This window comes from Cuculus canorus, chromosome 13, assembly GCF_017976375.1.
Source record: "Cuculus canorus isolate bCucCan1 chromosome 13, bCucCan1.pri, whole genome shotgun sequence".
Lineage (NCBI taxonomy): Eukaryota > Metazoa > Chordata > Aves > Cuculiformes > Cuculidae > Cuculus > Cuculus canorus.
Window position 1 is genome coordinate 1,005,001 of NC_071413.1, and position 20,000 is coordinate 1,025,000.

The following is a 20,000-nucleotide window of genomic DNA, read 5'->3' on the forward strand; positions in this document are numbered from 1 at the left end:
AAGCTCTAAATTCTGACCTTAAAGGCAGCGCCATAAAGCTGCGGAGAATGCACAGCCTCAGTTGATGCTACAGATAAAATCTGCACTGAACAGTTTATGTGCATTGACTGGTAGGTACAGCGGTTGGTGAGCTAGGGAACCTCTGAAGAGGTGGATGGTTGAGATGTAAAATGATGTGTGACTGGTTTGAACGTTCCCACCCAGAAATATGGCTTGAACAGCACTGGCCGTGGAAAGGAGAGATGACACGATGTCAGAGCTGCAGAGGGGATGCAGATGTCCACTAATAGGAGTGGCTTGCCCAGCCACCGAGAAATGGCTGTTCTTGTTTGGATAAAGACATGAACAGGAGTGTAGTGGCTGTTCACACTGGGATCGGATCATCCCTCTCCTGGGAATGTTTGTACGCCTACAGCAATGCTTCCCCAAAAACTTGGACCAAGAGGCAAGCAGTATACTTTGTGATGGGAAGCTTTAGGCAAAATGAGACTTGATTGCGTACCTGCTGTTGTAAATCATGCGATGGGAAGAGGCTGCGTTACTGCTCAGTGGCTTTGTGCTTTGTAGAGAGGGAGTTTCCAACTCCAAGACTGTTGGGAGCCGTGGATCAGCAGTGGACGGTTGCTGTGGCCTTGTGGGACAGGGGCTGGGAGAATGCCAGATGTTTATGTTGAAAGTATCTCCCTTCTGACTTTCAGAAGAGGTGGGAATGCTTTGTGGCGTGGTTGCTGTGAAGTCTCTTGGAATTTTGCGATTCTTCCTTTGTGGGAGCAGTGGACTCATCGCTTCCTTAGTGGTTCAGCCCAGCAGTTTGCTCCAGACATGCTTGCCCTTTTTTTGTTTGTTTGTTTCTTTGCAATAAGATAGATATTGTTCTTACTTTTTTTTTTAACTTGTTTGAGAAGTTGCCCTGTGACAGGATGTCCAAACACATGGTTAACAAAACACGCTCTTTCTCTGTGACACATAACACTGTGGGACAATTTCTAAGGGGCAGTAAATATGCTTTGTGCATTTTGATTCCCAGCTAGGATGGCACTTTTTTTTTTAAGGGAAACCACAATTTGCAGAACAATGAAGGAGTCCAAGTTAGAGTAGTCTAATTTGAAATAAATGCAGAAGTATCCCAGGGAATCTGAAGGTAGCCCAGCTGTTTATTGCTACTACTGATTGAACACCAGTCTCCAGTCGGGTATGTGGTCGTACTGGTGGCTCCCTGTGATAAACAGGCCAATGAGAATGATCTTTTCAAAATTAGTATAAAATAGGAAAAGAGAACACATTTTGCACACAGATTAACTCTTAACTTGGCACTTGCATTTATTTAAAGAAATCTATAAGCAAGGCACTTAGCTTTGAACTTTTTTCAAAAAGCCTTGTTTGTTAAAGCAGCCGCGCTCCTGGGAAGCTGCCCATGCTGGCGGGGGCTGAGCGAAGTGTAACCTTAAAATAAGACAAAAACGTAAAATGTCTGCTCCAAAAGAGGATTCATACGTGATGCAAAGACGCAAGGGAATTTAGATTTCTGGATCTCTGTGTGCAGTGATTTGCAATACAAAATTCTCCAGGCGCCTGGGTACCTTGTGCAGGTGACTGTCCTTGCAGGTCCAGGTAGGTTTATGTGTCCCCTGGACTAACGCCTCTTACTGCTCCTGTCCAGAGCTTTCAGGTTTTGCGTGGCAGATCCTGGGGCTAAATGCAGGACTAGGGAGCTCAGCCAGGTGCCTAATAGATATTGCAGGGCTCTAACACGAGTGCTTTATTGGATGTAGGTGGAATTGCTTTGTTTAATCAGGACTGTGGCACTCTAGGAAATTCTGGAGTGGTCATATATGTAATTCATTTTGTTTCTGTTCAGCACTTGTGAGGCCTGTATATTAGCCAATTGTGAAATATTTGGAAAACACATCACTGAAAGTAACATTTCGCATTTGTATTTTCCCATAAGTATATTTAACTGTTAATGAAAGCCATGGGACTGAAAGCTGTTGAGACCGAAATCTTATTCAGGAGGCTGGAGCTGTAGTGCTCTCTGACTCATTTGATCCTCCTGGGTCTCCTTTGGGATTTAACCATTTTTAAAAGGAATTACAGATAGCAGTAGAAGAATAGCTTTGTTGCTGGCTATTCATTCCATGGAGTTTCAACATAGGGCACAGATTAATGTAATTTGTTGTGTTGATTTTTGTTTTCTGGGCATCTATTCAATACACCCAAACCCCTTCTGTGTTAGACTCTGAGGAGCCATCAGTGGGTAGCAACGAGAAAACATCAGGCTGGATATTCACTGATGACTTGGAGGTAAAACTCATAGTGCATTGGATCTCCAACGCCCTGAGCGATCCAGTTGTCTGTGTTAGATAACCCCAATGTGCCTTGTGTCAAATATTACTGATGTCACTATTGACATCATGTCAGAAAATGTCATCCCACATGTCTGTCACTGAAGGATGGTGGCAGAGTCCACGTTTGACAAAAAACACTTAGGGAGAGATAGGACTGAAAGGACTGTGCCTCTTCTTCTTTCCCCTCAAAGGGGACTTGAGAAACTTGCGAGTGTCTGCTCACATTTCCTTGTGCAGCTCACGTCTCGTGGTGTATGTTTCTAGCCACTGAGATTGCAGCTTTAAACTTCCTAAAAATATTGGTAAACAGGAGAAGTTATTCAAAACAAGTTTCGGATGACCTGAGTTAGCACGGCTGGACTTTGCATTTGGTAAAACACTTAGCATGGTAAAGTTTGTCTAATATACAAATATAATGTTTCCATCCATTAGTTTAAAGTTTTCTGTCTCATATTTAGCAGTTTGCTAACGAGCGTACCTGTAGAACAGCAGTGCTTTAATGGTATTTACTAACATAAATATTTGCTTTCTAGAAGCAATGTTACACAGAATTCCTGAACTGCAGTTTAAGCAACTGCTGGAATGTTTGAGGTAAGAAACCTGACCTTTGGGGGGATCAAACTCAGGAAAACAGAGTTTCCACTGTTTGTGACTTGTGTCTATAGTGAGGAGGCTTGGAATGGCAGGAGGGTGACAGCGTGCACTGCGTCACTGCTGAACTCTGATGGGAAGTTCTTGTTGTCGTAATTACATGTATAACAGAAAATACTGTGCGTGAGTTTCACCATATCCCTGTACAGTCAAAACGGACAGTTTGGCGAGGTCTTCCTGCAACAGATAAGGGAAAATAAATAGAAAGAGACCTTCATTTATACTGAGTGTTAGGAGTTGCAAAACCTGTGTAGAGAAGTAGAATCTTGAGTCAGTTTTGTCCTAAATGCTGATGAAGTTACTTTAAGTGCAGCTTGAAATCGGAGCAATACACGTCTTCTTTGAGGCATCTTCTTTTCCACATAAGTTCTGCTCCTTTTCCCTATATTTAGTTGCCAACTATTAAGTGTTTGCATTCAACATGCATCATATAGTATCGTATCTGTGTATCCCTGTGGCTGCGGTTGATGCTCCAGTGACGGCCCTGATATTTAATCAGGTTGGGGTTGGGTGATGGGTGCCAGGCAGCGACAGACACGCGGGAGAGGGAAGTTTCACCAGTCGTCCCTCACCTGGAGGGCTTCCCCAGGCTGTAGGCAAATACACAGAAGCCTTCTAGAACAGAAAACCTCTCAGAGGTTTGTCCTTGGAAGTTCAGGGATTTGTCTGCTGTATTCAGGTGAGTGTTGATCCGAGACTGAGGTGAGGCAGGAATGGTCAGATGGGAGATGTTCTTTCCAAGGTGGGCTTGCACTTGACATTATGGAATGGAGATGCCCCGTATTTATGGTGCCACTTCTCTTAATTGTTTTGATTTTAAGGATTTCTTTGCAAGGGGTCTTTTTTTCCCGCCCTTCCTTAGCAAAGTAATCCTACTTAGCTTATTTATTTTTCAGCTTTAAAACATCAGCATTTTATAGATCTGAATTTCACAATGTGAGGATGATTGCTACGTACAATTTGCAAAATTGTGATTAACCAGCCCCTGTTTCGAGTCAGTTCTCCCTAATTCACAAAAGGCTTCCAAGAATAGTCTGCACAAAATTCAGTGTGCAAATTGTAGGGCAGATTTTTAGAGGGCAGTTTAAAGAATGAAGTCCTAAGGGTTTTATCTATATTTATATCTCTTGTTAAACCAAACTCTTATGTAAATGTTACAATCTGTAAATAACAAGCTGAGCAGCTTTCTTAAAGAAAAGATTGCATCCACATTTTTTGAGATTTGGCAAAATTATTAACTTAGACAATAGACTAATATACAAGTATATTTGGAAGCAACTAACGCTAGCCTGTGTCTTCATCTGTGCGTTATGGATATTTAAAGGTTTAAGAATACATAGACCTTTCATTTCCCAGTAAAAATTGTCTCAAATTGAAAAACACTGCCCTTAGTGATGGCTTGAAAAAAATGGAGATAGCTTTTGTATACTTTTACTTTTTATAGCCATTAATGTTGTAGTAAATCTTGTATTATTGTATACAGTCTAGATTATTCTTCATTCTTTTGCCTTTGGACAGGAAAGAAATTACTGGCTTCCATCAGTGTTATTGGCAATCCCCATATTCTGACATCTGTTCCTTTCTAAACATTTTACCAACCTTGATGAAATGTAGTTTAGTGTTAGAAACTGACGTGAAGAAAAAATTGGATGATAAAAAAATAACATTGATTAAACACCAGAAGTAATTTACCAATGACTATCAATATTTTGATGGCCACTGCAGTTTATTTCAGAAAAGCCAGACATCTTATGGAAATTTTAATTGTATTTAATCTTTGAATTAATCTAAATGAATTGTCATTTTTTTTAAACAGAAAGATGAGAAAGTGTTTTTGCTCAATTTTAATCAAACTCTTGGAGCTGTATTCCTGAGAATGTTTGGGGCTTGTTTTATAGATGCCGTGCAATGCACACCTCCCAGAAATAAAAATCTCAACTAATATTTTCTAATGCACATGGAGGTGTCATTCATGACTCTGCCCTTTGCGTGGAGCAGTGCCGCTGCAACGCTTGACCCAGCTCTGCCCATGCCTAGACCAGGGGAGTCCTGCAGCGCACTGGAAGGGGCCAAACAGCGAAGGTGGTGGGGCTCGGGTAAACCGCCACCTCTAGGTGCACAGCTTTATTAACTGTGCTTTGTTAAAGTATGGCAAAATAATGAAAGACAAACGTGATTGTTTTTTCTTGGGTACCAAGCGCAGAGCAGTTGTGTCTTTTCCTGTCCTATGGGGTGGTGAGCTGCAAGAGGACCCTTGCAAGAGGTTCTTGAGGGCAGGGGCAAAAGGAGGGGTGATTGTTTTGTTTCCAAGGATTGGAACAAGCTAATTATGTTGTGAAGGAGTAGGGTATGAATAATACCCTCTTGGGAAGGGAAGTATGGGGGAAATAAATTGAAAAGGGCTACTGTAGAGTGCGTGTTCTGATGTTGTGAAAGGTAGACATACAAGAGGCTGGGAAGGTGTGATTAGATTTTTTTCAGAAGCACTTAGCTACAGTCTCAGCAGGGCTGTTGAAATTCCGGGATTTACTATGGACTGGTAGCCTTTGAGAGCAGAGTTTGGGTGATGCTAAACTACGAGACCCCTCTCCTAGGGGTGGATCCTCCCTGAAGGCTTTTCAGCGAGGCCGTCATACTTCAGAAGGGGGAGGAAGGCATCTTTCTCCACCGCTGTGTGTGTGTATGAACCGTTGAGGACAGAATGAAATTGCAGCTCTTGATGAAGTCACTTTAGTCGCCCCAAGATTTTTCAAAGGTGGAATTACTCCTCTACCAACAGGACTCAAAGCTGGTATTTGATTCCTTTGCCTTTGAGAGTAACTTGAACCATTGAGGGTTCAAGGTAGTTGCTAAGCATTTTGAAGTGGAGGGGATTGGAGAGACTTGTTTTCTCCATTTTGCAGGAAATTTTAATTTGAAGGAAAATTTTCCTAACAGACCTCCTTTAGAAACTCGGCATTTAATGTGAGAACAGCTTTCCTTTCTTTTCCTAAAAGTTGTGTGGCAGCAGGAGCTGAGTGGTGTAGGTTAAAGCACTGTGTAAACTCTGACAGGGTTTGGATTCTGCTACTCTCAGCTAGTTGTAAAAGAAAAAAAATCACACGTTTTGACTGGAGATCTCAGAGTGTTCTTAAAGTTCGTTCAGAGATGAATGAATTCTCACAGTTCCTTGCTGAGGATATTTAGTAGAGAAAGTAAATGGGATAGGCAAAATGTCCTGTTTGAGAAGGACTTTGTTTTTCTTGAAGCAAATTTTTCTTTTTTCTCCTGAAAATACGTTGAATTTAACAGTGCTGATGTGTCCCACCGGGGCTGCAGTCTGGTGGTCAGAGGGCTGTGGGAAGTGGGATGACCCAAGTTTAGCTGCACACCATTCCCGAGTCTGAGCAACTCAGTTAAAGCATAAAAGTGAGAATAAAGTAATCTCTGAATTAGACAAAGGACCAGGGCTTGGTTCTCCTCCATTGTAGGGTGTTCCTGTAACTACCAAGAGACAGAGATCTTGGATCCATCTTCTTCCAGCAAACTAAAGTCAGCATCTAAAAAGTGTTGTTTTAACACAGCTGTGTTTTATACAAACCTTTGTAATAATAATGATAACAACAGTAGTAATAACAACAATGATGATCCACTTCCCTCCCCCCAAAAAGCTAGAAACTAAAGAGGGAAGGAAGAAAATTGTCATTCTGTGGTTGTATTTAGTATCTCTTGTTCAAGGATGGGAATTGAGAGGAGGATTCAGTTGTCTGCCGCAGTGTGGCACAGCCACATCAGAGCCTGCCGGGGCGCAGGGGTCTGAGCAGCCACGCGATCTCATAGTCGGTAGGTGTCTGCCTGCCCTTGTCTGACCCAGAATGCCCGACAGCTTCTTGTACCATCACACAGGCTCCCTTTAACATATGGTTTCAAAGCTGCTGATGCTTACCTGCTTGGCTATCTGTACAAACTACTAGTAGGAACTGCGTAAATAACTAACAGATGCGCGCATTCATCCTGGGATTAAAGCGTTCTGGACTCGGCCCTGTCAGCGTTGCACGCCTTTGTGCTCACGTTGGGTTTTTGCCTTGCTCATTTGCGGCACACCTGTGACGTGTCCTTGCTTCAGCGAGAGAGCCCTCAGGTTCAAAGCTGTCCCTGCATCTTAGTTCTCTTAGGCACGAACCTTTTGAGGTTTTCTCTGAAAAGGTTCAAAAGGTGCGAGCGTGGCATTACATCTTTAAAACCTGTTCTGACCTGGTTTTAAAATGCTGGATATCAAAGCAGAAAGAACTAGATAAATAGATGCAGGGAGACATCAGAAGGAGAACCGAACAGCTCCTGAACTTGCTGGTATTGCTTCATATTTGTTCTTGTGCACCTCTTGTGCGAATGGAAGGTGCGCCAAGCGTGTGGGCGTTCCAAGTGTGGCACTGGAACAGGGACACTGTGCTGAACAACTTTGCATTGATTTCATTTTTTTCATGATATTCACAGTGCCCCTCTTTGAGAAGTCTCGGTAGGGGGATAAAAAGGACTTGTCAACTGGAATTTTGGTTATAAGACTATTGCCTAAGCTTGGATGGAGATGTTAGAACGTCGTGAGGGTTGAGGTGCACTTATCACATGTAGGATTGAGTCTTAAAATGGAGGAGAGATTGTTCCTCTTCTGGGCCCAGCTTTGGCTAACAGTCCTCTTGCTGTTCCGTCCTGGTTTGTTTGCTTGTTCAGGTTTTGTTTTGTTTTAATGTGCAGCCGATGTTTCAATAGGCAGTTACAGTAACAGAAAAATACAAAGAGTCTGTGAATGTATATCTTAAGGCACATCGCTGATTTCAAATTATTAATATTCAATAATTCATGGATGTTTAATGAAATGACATATCAAATCAGAAGAAGTAGAACTGAGAAATTTCTGTAGCTTAATTCTCCTCACTGCAGAACGTAGTTGCTATTACTGCTGTTGTTATTGGGAGTCATAGATTAAGCTTAGTGTTATGTGTGATGTTAAATTTCAGGGATTAAAAAAAGATGCTTTTCACTGCCAAGAATTTACTGTAACATTCTGGTCTATGAATCTGAGAACTATAAAGATGAACATCATTGGTGAAATCTTGGAGTCCTTTTTTGGTCAGTTTGTCAGCAGTGTAAATGGAACCCAGGGTTGCTCCAAGGGCTGGTTAAGCTTTTCTGCTTTAACCATACTCAAATTTGAGGCTCTCTTTCACCTAAGTACCTACCGATTTATGTCCCTAATTTCTATTAATTCTGAGTCTCTTTCATGCATTGTTATAACTTGAAATGGAAAATATTGGTTACAGTCCAAGAGAAAAATTTATAGCCTGTCATTGTAGCTTCGTGCTGTTTCAATACAATAATACAAATGCATTCCCTCTTCGTGATAAGTGTATTTTTCCTTTTACTTTCTCATGCAGTGTTCAGACCCTTTCCAGACTGACTTTGTCTCTGTGGTCCCAGAGATTATAAATGCTCAGTGAGCCTTTAAAGGTATTTTTTTACCCATTCACGAGAGTCTGTGCCCATTGCTTTCTCTCTGTCACAGTCAGGCTGCGACTGTGGGAGGCAATTTTGATCTCATGTAGCTAAAAGCTGGGGCTTGTGGTACTTCCCTGTTAGGTCACCTTATAACCTTGTGAACGTTCTCCTACATTTTCTATTGGAAATACGGCGTTGACTACTGTCGGAGAAGGTAAAACAAGTTTTTCAGGCTTAGCAGAGCTCCTGTTGATGTGTTCAGGGAGGAGATGGAGCTTAGGAACACAGAACTGCTGCATGTTTTGGAAGAGAGAAGGAGACCCGCTGGACAAGATTTTCTTTCCAGCAATCAAGGGAGGATGGGAGTCTCACAGCAGTAATGTGGACTCCTCTAATTACCACTTCCAAGTTATTAGCATCTGGAGCCCTTTTCCCCTTTTCTATCTAGCAGTTATGGAGTGGGATAGATTAACGTGTTGCAAAAGCTGTACAGTGGACCAAGTTTCTCACCGTTGGCGTTTGTTTCTCTGCTGAAATCGGTACTTTCAGCTTTCTACCTGGCGCTGAATCCCAGGCTTTTCTTTTCATAGAATAATGTGTTTTCAAGTATGACACAAATTATTTATTTACTTCTCTGCTCCCTGCCCCCATGAAAGAAAACAGCACATCTTAAAAAGCTAAAGAAAACCAGGCAGACACATGTTTTGCACATGAAGAATCACGTCTGTAGTAAAATGGGATCCATATGTGTGTTTTGGATGTAAGCATCAGTGTTCAGTTTAGCTTTACCCACATGCCAGGGCGTGTGCGCTGCTGCCGAAAGCTCAGAATTTCCTTGCTAAATCACACACCAAATTTGAACTTGGGGTTGTGTTAGAGTCGTAAGTTCATATTTTTCTGTTGTTTCTTTCCCCATGTATAGTGTCCTTTGTTTACAACCCAAATCCTCTCAAGATTAAACTTTAAAAAGACTCTGTGATTTAGTGGACTTAGGATCAGATTCTAACCTCCAGTGTGAAGCAAGCCTGACTGCAGCACTCAATAGCAGCAGAGGATTGTTTGCTATGAAGCAAACAGTGAAGCAGTGACCGCCAAACGCTACTCAAAAAAAGATGCTGGGACTAATTTTGCATGGATGAAATATTCAGATGAATATTAAAAATCTGAGTAACAATAGATCATAACATAGTGTCGTGGTTACTAAGGGTAAAAGAGAAATTACCATTCTGTCACAGCATTGCATTCCCCCCCCTAATTTCCTAGGAAAAATCTGCAGATAGAGAAATATGCTAACTTGAAGCTATCTGCTGCATGTGTCCTGCAGAAGGGTTGGGACAGATGGAAAATTGTCCTGTATGAATCTGTTTGCAGTTTTAAAATTTATAAAGATAATTGTATTTTCAGTTCATCTTCCAAGTTTGGGGCTTGTTTATGCTTATACATTAATTTTATTCCTTCCTTTCACTTCCCCCTCCCCCCCAAATAAGAACGATGTAGTTAGGTTAAGATCAGATCCTTGCTGTTGCTGAAGTGCTTTGTACTCCTCCGCTAGTGGAAGGCATCTGTGACGGCACTGGCCTCGGGAGGGTTTGAAATGCCATCTCTAAGGCTGTCTTAAGTAAGTGCGGCAGTAGCATCCGTACACCATCTCCTTTCTCTCGCTGAAATGCACTTGGAGCAGGGGGACAACCTGTGACCATCAGATTAGTTCTGTTGAATGCGAGTAAAAAGGAGGGATTGGCTGGAGCTCGGTCCTGGAGCTCGTTCTGCTGCAGCTTTTAGCTGCGTAATCCCAAGATTATTTTGGAGACTGGTGATATTCTGCCCTCACGTCTCAGTTATTTTCAGGTTCAGATTTTAAATAAAGAAAGATCCTCCCCGTGTTTGCACAGAATTTAGATGGCTTGGGGGCACTAATGCTGTGATAGAAATAAGGCAAATTTGAAAGTGATGCGTCAAGGAAAAGGGACGTAATGGAGGTGGCGAGGGAGAGTTGCCTTTGTGGCATTTATTTTCTTCATTCTTTTTTTCTTGTCATCAAGTTCTCCTGAAAGATCTAGCAACAAGCTGCTTTGCTAGTAGCACTTCATTACATAGTGACTTTTGAACCTTCCTACTGGGGCTAGGTGATCAATTATTTTATAAAGAAACTGGGGTGTTTTTTCCAAAGCTGTATTTTATTTCCCTTTGTAATTATCTCCACGTAAGTCTCCAGTTTGAGTCTTGAGCTGGATGCACATGCGCACTGACTTACATGTAGAAGATCTGTGACAGCCATCTCCTGATGTTTCCATACCGTAATCATTCTCTGGATCAGGCCCTGAGTCCTTGGGAGATCAGAGAACCTCCAGAAAGTTGGTTTGAGTTTACCTGTGGGACTCAGAACTCAGCTCAGGGTTGTATGCCAGCGATAAATCTTGTTTTTAAAGGTAGGGAAGTGCCTTTAATTTGTTATTATCTTGTCTTTGTGTTAGAGAGCAGTTTCTTAAAATGGTAGACCTGTAGAAGCAATGCCATCAGCGGGAAGTCTGGTCCATGCCAGTGTTTTTGTGAGTTCTTGACTCTTCCCCTGAATGTTCTCTTTAGGTTTTGTGGTTTAACAGTTGTATTTCTCAGAATCTTAAATGGAGTATGAGTTTCCCTCATTTGTTGTATAAGAAATCCGCATAAGGATAAGATGGGTGTGATTTTTTTTTTTCAGAGGGGAAATGGTTAAACTAATTTTACCAAGGTGCTATTGTCTGCAGTATGTAAATGTTTAAAATACATAGAAATAGCTGCACTTCTTATCGTGTGTCCAGAATCTTATCTCTGAAAATGTTATTTAAGAAACATAGGCAGATTTTTTTTGATCTTTAAGTTGATCTTTTAAAACGTTGTCATGGCTCCATAAGAAACACACGCTTCTTATAGCCCTGAGCTAATAATCTTGCCCGTAGTGGTAGATCCCAGAATGTTTCCTGAGACTGTGCAGTACCTCAGGACTGTGACTGCAAAAAGCACCTGCAAGCAAGGCTAAGAGGGATCGATCCAGGTAACTTCTCACTTGGCCGAAATAATAAGTGATGTTAGAGCTGCTCAACAGCCAGACCTTGTGGGAGCCTCAGGTAGGCGAGCGGTGAGTTCCGAGGGTGTTGTCCTTTCACCTTGCATGTAAGTTCACACAAGTTTCTTTAGAAATAGGAAAATGAGTGCTTGCATGAATGCACATGTGAAACCGAGGTTTCATCATAGGATCATAGCATGCCCCGAGTTGGAAGGGACCCACAAAGATCATCGAGTCCAACTCCTGCCCTTGTACAGGACACCCCAACACACCCTTCATGTGTCTGAGGGCACTGGCCAAATGCTGCTGGAATAATGTTCAGCTTGGCCCTGTGACTGCCTCCCTGGGAGCTGTTCCAGGGCTCCACCACCCTCTGCGGGAAGAACCTTCTCCTCATGTCCAGCCTGACCTTCCCCTGGCATCTTGTGCCATTCCCTCGGGACCCATCTTCACGTAGATGATAACTGCCATGCTATGAACCAACGGGACCTCTCCTCCAGTTCAGAGTCCCGTTGTTTCTGCCGTGCTGCTCTGGCGTTCTGGAGGCGAACCGGAGCACTGCTCACAGTCGGAGGATTCCATTGGCAAATCGGTGGCTAATAAAGACAGGCAGCAAGAGCAGCAGCCGTGCTGGCCTTCCCCACAGCAGGGTACCACAGATGTTTCAGATAACAAAGTGAGCTTCGCTGACAGGACATGTGTGTAATATATAAAATAATGGGAACGGAAAGTGTGTGGGGGGACACCACTCCAATCCACCCATGTAAAAATGTTTATTTACAAGTGAGCAACTGAATACAAATGTTCTCTGCGTATATACAAGTAGGAATTAGCAGGCTGATGTGGATGAGAGTTTTTTCCTGGTTTCTAGTAAAATAGACTCTACATTGGAATCGTTTTCTTGTCCCTCGGGTGAGTCTGGACTTTCAGCTGGGGTAAATCCATGCAGTTTTATTTTCTAGCAGTTGTACTTCCCTCCGCTGAAGATCTGGCTGTGCTGTGGCTGTGGGGGATCGTGGCTGTGATTTCCAGTGCAACGCTGTGGAAGGCCAAACAGCTTTTGGACAGTGCCAGTTCTACCAAACAGTTGTTACACTGAGAAGTTTTGCATGGTACACCTGGAGAAACAAGAATATGCAGTGATGACCCTCAACTACCAGGGAAAATGCTGTGAGCAGTTCTCAAGTAAGATAATTAGCTGGGAACTGGAGGAATTACAGCAGAAATCCCTGTTTTTGTGATATAATAGGCTTACCCTCTACTGTTCAAGTGTCCCAAAGTAATTAGATCAACCTCATAGTAGAGGAATCCTTGGGTGAAGGAGACTTTCACAGTCCTTTCCTGCCCTGGTCCCAAGGGAGCATGAATGGGGCACCTAGAAATTTCCAGGCCACCCAGTGCCGCTGGTATCTGGTGAATGTGTTGGGGTCCCGGGTGACCGCGTGTGTGGCCGGCTGGACGAGGGCGTTCAAACGGGACTGGAGGAGAACCCAGAACACCCGGCTGTGCCCTATGTGCATTCTCCACACCTGCGCTGCACCGTCAGTGCCCATAAGCCACAAACAAGGACCAACCAAGGGCATGCAACTCGTTAGCTTGCTTTGGAAGAGTGATAGACAGGGGGATTCAGCATGATGGAACAGGAAAGTCCTATCGGAGGCTAATAAACATTTCCTTGTAAAATGAGGAGATGCTTATGTGAGTTCAGATATGAAGTGAAAGTAAGACGGCCCCCAGAGGAATTACTGAGGTAATAAATGCACTTACTAGGGCAGTATGTGCCAGAGAGAGACAGAAATGGGCTAAGACCAGAAGAAAATTGGAACCTCAAGTGCAAGCTGAAGCTCAGTGGTGAGATGAAATTCCACTCTTTCCTCTGAGAAATGAGTATCTGCTGGTGACTGACTTGATTTTGATCTGGGATTGGTATGGCCGATGAAGAGAACAACAGTGTATGGTTTCTGCCATCTGTCTTGTTTTAAGAGGCAGGAGATGCGCATAGGGTATGGTCACCAGCTGAGGGAGGGTTTGGCTCTCTAGATACATGCATTGGTATGTACAGATTGTGCTGTTGCAGCTCAGCCATTGCAAAGGGTCGGGGTCTGTTTGGGTTTCAGATTATTGTGGTGTGAGTCTCAATGTCACAAGTTGGCAAAGCACCTTTGGGGCTGGCTGTGGGATGTGTGGTTTGGCCCTGCACGATGCTGCTGTGCATATACTTGTGTGTTCTTTCTCTTGCTCACAATAGTCATCTAAATTGTGAAAGGCATTTATTCACAGCAAAATCAACATGAAATCAGAGATGAATGTTCTATGGTAGACGTTTCTGAAGCTGAAATACAACTACAGGCTAGATAGGTCGCTCCAAAAATCTTATGTCTATAAATGCGTTGTGGTCTCTTTATGAAGGTTTGTTTTCCCTGGTTCACTAAAGGCAGGTATGGAAAAGCAGGAGTTCTGTGTAGTGTTCTTTAGCTGAAGAAAGTAAAATACATCCCGATTTTCTTAAAAGAAATTTTAATATTTTTCCCCTCTGAGCAGCGTCTGATAATTGAGCTCCACCTTGAACGTACCAAGGTCAGCATTCGAGGCACAGAATATGCTCATCAAGCTGCCCAACAAGATACCTTTATTCTGCCAAATTGGAACACTTGTGTTCAACTCAAAAGATCAGAATAGAGTCCTTACTGAGCAAGGTTAGGAGGGATAGAAACAATCGGCTTATATTGAGTATTTTTACTTCATAGGAATGTGGTTCTGATTGCTGAAAATATATCCTTTGCATGAAGTACAAGCATAATCCTATGCCTACTTTGCCCTTTGAGTAAAAGTATGCTTAATAGCAATTTCAGGGGGAAAAAAAAAAATCTATTTAAAGCCTGTTGAGCAGAATATCCACTTATAGAGGGAACTATAAGTGAATAATGTTAATGGAGTTCTGTTTGGTAAAATGCATAGGACAACTAATAGAATCAAGCTCCTATAACAGTGGGTGATTGAATTACATTTAAGAGAGTACCTAATTTATGACCTTTAAAAATAGTTTTAGAGATGTCTGCTTGATAGGTTTGGTAAATCCTAGACCTCTGTCATGCAAAGTTTTTAGGAATCTCATTTCTCACTTTGTGTTATGGTCAGAGGACCTTTTGTGCTTTTGTATGTCAGTAGCTGCGTTAAAATATTGAAGTAGGCTAATTACTGAAAGAAAATTGCTCTCTGGAGAAAATTCTTGTACCTCTTTGTTAGGATGGGAGAAGTTCTTAACCTGGAGTAAATTCTGAACAGTAGCAATGAACAATGACCAGACTCAGGACCTCCTTAGAAAGAGGAATTAAGCCCTGTAATTACCAATTATTGAATTTTTTTGCTCAAAACATCAGCTTTCTTATAAAGTAGAAGTTTGTGCCTAACTTCCACCAATCACTGGCATATTGTGTACAGGAACATTGAGATTTATATTCCCATCTTTTTTTCCTCCCATTTAATTTTATGGTGTCAGTTAGTTTTATTGCTGTGAAACTCTTTATTTCTGCATTATCTTGCGCAAAGGAAACCCCCAACTTTACTGCACACTTTATTAAAACTGTTTGTGTTTTTGTCAGTTTTAAAGAGGTCACTGTTGCAGACGTTTGATGCTGATTTTGTGTTGTGGAAAGGAAAGAATTTGAGAGCCCTTCCATGTAGCACTGGGTTTTATAGAGAGGTTCTCTGTTGGAATAGCCTTCTAAAACTCCCTGTTAAGTTTTACATGGTTCCTTAAAACATCTTATGGTTTTGTTAGCCTTTGTGCCCGAGGGTTATGCCTGCTGCGATGTCATTCATTGCTCATCTTAAAAGACCCCAGAGAACAAAGGTGGAATAAGCTGCTAATCTTCTGGATCAGCCAGACAGTGTTATTCAGGGGTATATGGGAATGGAAGGCACCGATCCTTACAGGCAAGAGGTGCAGGAGAGGGGCTGCAGGGCTGCCAGAGGCACTCACTTCCTTGCAGCATCCCGGTTGCCGGAGCGCTGGTGCGCCGTGCTGTCTGCAATGTGGCTTTTGCCTGCTGGGTGCAGTGGGGCTCCCCGTGGAGCACCGCATCTCCAGAGCTGCAAGTGGAATGGGGTAGGTCAGGGATACAATCGTTGGAGTTATTAATTTTTGAAGATCAATTTAGGAAGAAAGACCCTGGCACGTTTTATTCCTTGCTTGTCCCCCTGCGAGGTGCTGTGCTGTGTCTCTACCCGAGTCCTTACTGCAATATCCTCAAAACTGGTACCGCTGCAGGGTCGGAGGCCAAACGTCTGGTCTGCATCTGCACGGCCAAGGGGCGAACTGTACAGGAACAGTGGTGCTTCTGTGGTCAGTTGTACTTAGGGTTCTATACATCATAATGTGAGGTAAAACATGTCGTGTTGTGTGGAGAAGTTCCATTGTTGGTCAGTCCTTGTCTTAACCACCACTTGGAAGTGCCCCACTTGACTCCAGAACAATTTGCTCTGATCATTAGTTAAGGGCCATTTCTGCTGTGTGTGGGGTTTGCAGCTCCATATGGTGGTTGCTCAAGGCTGCTCGGAGAGTAAGCAACAAGTACAGGGTTTCAGTCACACCAAGGTGTGACGCTCAGTCTGTAAAATTTAAGAAGAATTTCAATGCATGCAAGATTGCCCAGAGCAGTGGTGGCTGCCCCATCCCTGGAGGGGTTCCAGGCCAGGTTGGATGGGGCTTGGAGCCCCTGATCCAGTGGGAGGTGTCCCTGCCCATGGCAGGGGTGGAACTGGATGGGCTTTGAGGTCTCTTCCAACCCAAGCCATTCCATGATTCTATGGTTCTCTGTATTTATTTTACACCAGATATGTCAGTAATCAGAGATTAGGTCTTGTTTCTTTTTGTCACTTTTGTTGGTTTGTTATCATACCTTTTCCAAAGTAAAATAGGTTTTGGAGGCCTTTTTTTTTTTTTTCCTTAGATTTTATTGCTGCTTTTCTGCAAATGGAATTACCGCCCTGTCCTGTGCTTCAGTGCTTGCAGCAGGGAGAGAGCCTGGCTTTGCCCCAAACTGCTTACAGCCTGGGTACTTTTCCAGTGAGCATCTCTGGAGCAGTGAGGAACATTGTCGTGAGGATCAGAGAGAATGTCAGGCTAAATCTCCAAAAATTATTTATAGTCCTTAGATAACTGTCCTATGAAAGTTTCCAGTGCTTCCAGTTTCTTCATACCCATCCCTATTTTCAGCTATCAGTTATAGAATCTCAACTTAATGTTGTTAATTGCATAGTAAACAGAACAATATTGTTTGCCCCAAGACAGATTCTCATTTCTCATTACAGAATGCTCATAGGCCACAAATCATTGATACCATCTCCACCAGTTACAATAAAGTTTATCTTCAATCTGATAAAAAGCATGTACTGAATAATAACTGTTGCTCTTATTGGAATGGTTTGAAAACATGCTTTTTAAAAAGCTGGGTAGTTCATTGAAGGTGCAATTCTGCATTTGCCCCAGCAAAGAGAGGTGAGAGCTGTGGATATAAATGGTCAGATTTCTAAATGTGGCTCTGGGGGCAGCGTGTGCAGCTGCACTTGACAGTGGGTGAACCTTTTACCGTTGCCTCGGTCAACTCAACCAGTCAGGCTCGCTTCTCCTGCATTCATCTGTTTGCACTTGAACCCTTTGTTCAGCGTGTTATGTATTTGTATCTTTAGGTTATTCAGGGAGAATTAAAGTGCCTTCGGATGCTGGAAGAAGGTTTCTCTAAGCAGTTCAAATGCAGAGATCCCCAGTGGTCTGGAGGTTTCTGCCTCAGTCCCCAGGATGAGCAGTTGCCCTTGCACATATAGTCCTGGCTGGAAACTGAACTCTTTTCTTCCACCGCTACTTATGCGCACTCATATATGAGGAAGAAATAATTTAGTATGACGCAAACCACCAAAATCCATACAGGGAATACAGAGGGAGAAGTATGGATATTGTAATGCTCTTCAACTAGATTGCACAACGTGGAAATCTTCCAGTGGTGCATTTCCAATCTTCTCTGGTGAACTTAGGTACTCTTTGGGGGTTTAATCTTTTAGCCCTAAATGTTTTTATGTCACGTATACTAAGTCGGAAGCATTTCCATCATTGTCTGTGTGTGTCATTAAGATCAAGATTGGCCCAAATGTTAGCTTTCCCAGCTGAATTTTGCATTTTGCTACCTGTTTTCCATTGAGATCAGGCACAGCAAGTTCAGCTCTAAATAAAATTTTTTTTCGAAGCCTTGCTTTGCTGCTGCCTCCGGGCAGCGCCTCCTTGGTGAAAAGTCAGAAAATCTGGAGCTGGTTTTAAAGTTTAGGGACTTTCTAAGCCAACTGAAAATACTATGCGGGTCCATCAGGTTTTGAATCGGGGTGTGCAAGGCTGTGATTGAATCAAGTTCTAGTTTAATTCTGTGGGGAAGCAAAGATTCAGCAGGATCCTTTCAGAGTTGAACCCCAAACTCATTAAAATATTACAATAAAGTAATTAATGCACATGGCCACTAGACACTCTTAAAATGTAAATTTCACAGCTGTAAGAAATTAGATTTGTTTAAAAATAACAGAAGGCTCAAGTACAAATTATGGTGTAAAAGCCTATAAAATTTCAAACTTGGTTTTAAGGCACAGCCTTTTTCTTTTTTTTACTGGATCATTTACTTTAGCACTAGCTCTGAAACTGAATTCCTGCTCCATCTCTTGCCTCCGACGCTGCAGCCGGGAGCCACTGCGGAACCGATTAGTTGGGAAGTTTTCTTATCAGAAGGTGGGACTTTCAGAAAAAGGCAAAATTTGCAGTGAGCCTGTGTCCCACCTGAATCCTGCTGTGCCTTTGGAGGTGCCAGGCTCGCAGTGGAGGACACCGTAACGTGAGATTGATCGAGTCCTGTGGGGGGACAGGTAGCTCCCAGGTGGCACCCGCGCACTGACGGGCTGGGGCGGCTCATTGTTCACCGTATGTGCATTTTGACTGATGTCAGTAGTTCCTAGAGGTCAGCACTCCGAAATCTATCTGTGCCAGAGAGACTAAGGAAATCAAAGCCACTCCAAAGTTCAGGAGCAATGGAGCCAACTGGGTTTCACAAGGGATGCAGTGTACGTCCTTTCAGTGCAGAGGCCTAATGCCAGGTTCTCTGGCCCTTTCTCACCCATCAGTGTTTACAAACACGGCCCTGGCTATAATGCAAGAAAAGGCTTTGACTCACAAACGTCCAGCAGTGTGTTTCAGTCATTTACACCCAAAAAAAAGACTGAAATGTGGGGCTTCACAATGGCTTCTTGGCGCACCAGCTTCAGCCGAGCACTGAAACGGCTGAAGGAAGGCATTCCGACAGAGTGTGTTCCAGATGAATCCTGTTGGAGATGCATTTCTAAAGTTATGCTACGTGCCTAACTGTTAAAAAGTTCAGATTATGACCTCTCTAACGTTATTTTAATGCTAGTTTTTAAAATGTAATTACAAATCAAAATTACATTTGAGATCTGAAGCTGACAGTAGTGAGCTGGAACAGTCTAAGAGCTGCTTTAAACGTAACCCCTCTCAAACTTTATTAGTGATTTCAGGCAGAGAAGCGCAAGTGGCGTGGCCAGATTCTTCCACGCTCTTTCTGCCTGAGACGGGACAGCTTGCAAAGCATCCCTTGTTTTCTGTTTCCAGAAACATAATGTGGGATCTTTCCTCTTCACCTGGAAACTGCAGCACCAAAGTTTGAGCTTCTTTCTTTGCTCTTAATTAGGAGGGATGAGCTCATTTAAATGGCATTCCTCCCTTTCTTTTCTCATTCTTTACCATAACTAATTTCTCTAAAGATTAAGATTTCTAAACACTGAGCAGCAACCACAAAAAAAACCCCACCGAGCTGAGAAAAGCAGGCCACGATGTGGCAAGCACTACATTTTTGTGCAACTCAAGCAGTGCCAGGAAGGAAACGTGCTTGGTGACCGCGGCTGTGTTGGTCAGTGGCGTCTGCCCACCTGGGGGACAGTGCTGTGTACGCGTTAGAAAAATGGGTCTGGAAAAGTGACCGGGACGTAGCTGAGAGCATGTAAGTGTTCAGCAGGGTTGAAGTGTTCTGGTAAAGTCATGTCTGTAATGGTTATGGAAACTTTATTCTTCTTTTTCTTACAGCGAATGTAAATGCCTGCATTAGGTACTCCTGTAACTTGCCTAAACCCAAACTACTCCACAGAGGCAGTGTATTAGAAACCAAAGAATTCAAATTTCCATTTACGTAGATGTAGTTTAGGTGAGGGAAAAAAATCACTGGGTAGGTAGATCTGAGCAAACAAGTTGTAGTGTGACTCCTCGGGTGCATAGTGGAGTTGTTCTTTCCTTGTGAAAGTGCAAAGTATTCTTTCAGTGGTTACTTGCAGGATTCTCAGTGAATAACACACTTAAAAAAAAAAAATCTCTATTTATAGAGTTTTTTGCTTAGATTATTTATAAATTTATAAATTTATAGTCGTAGCTGGTTACCTAAATC

The 20,000-nt window shown here is 42.8% G+C and overlaps 1 protein-coding gene across 8 annotated transcripts in view; it reads left to right on the forward strand.

Annotated features, from left to right (window-relative positions):
* ZNF536 (zinc finger protein 536) overlaps positions 1-20,000 on the forward strand; it is a 334,254-nt gene that overhangs the window by 78,636 nt on the left and 235,618 nt on the right. The gene's annotated exons all lie outside the window — the stretch shown is intronic.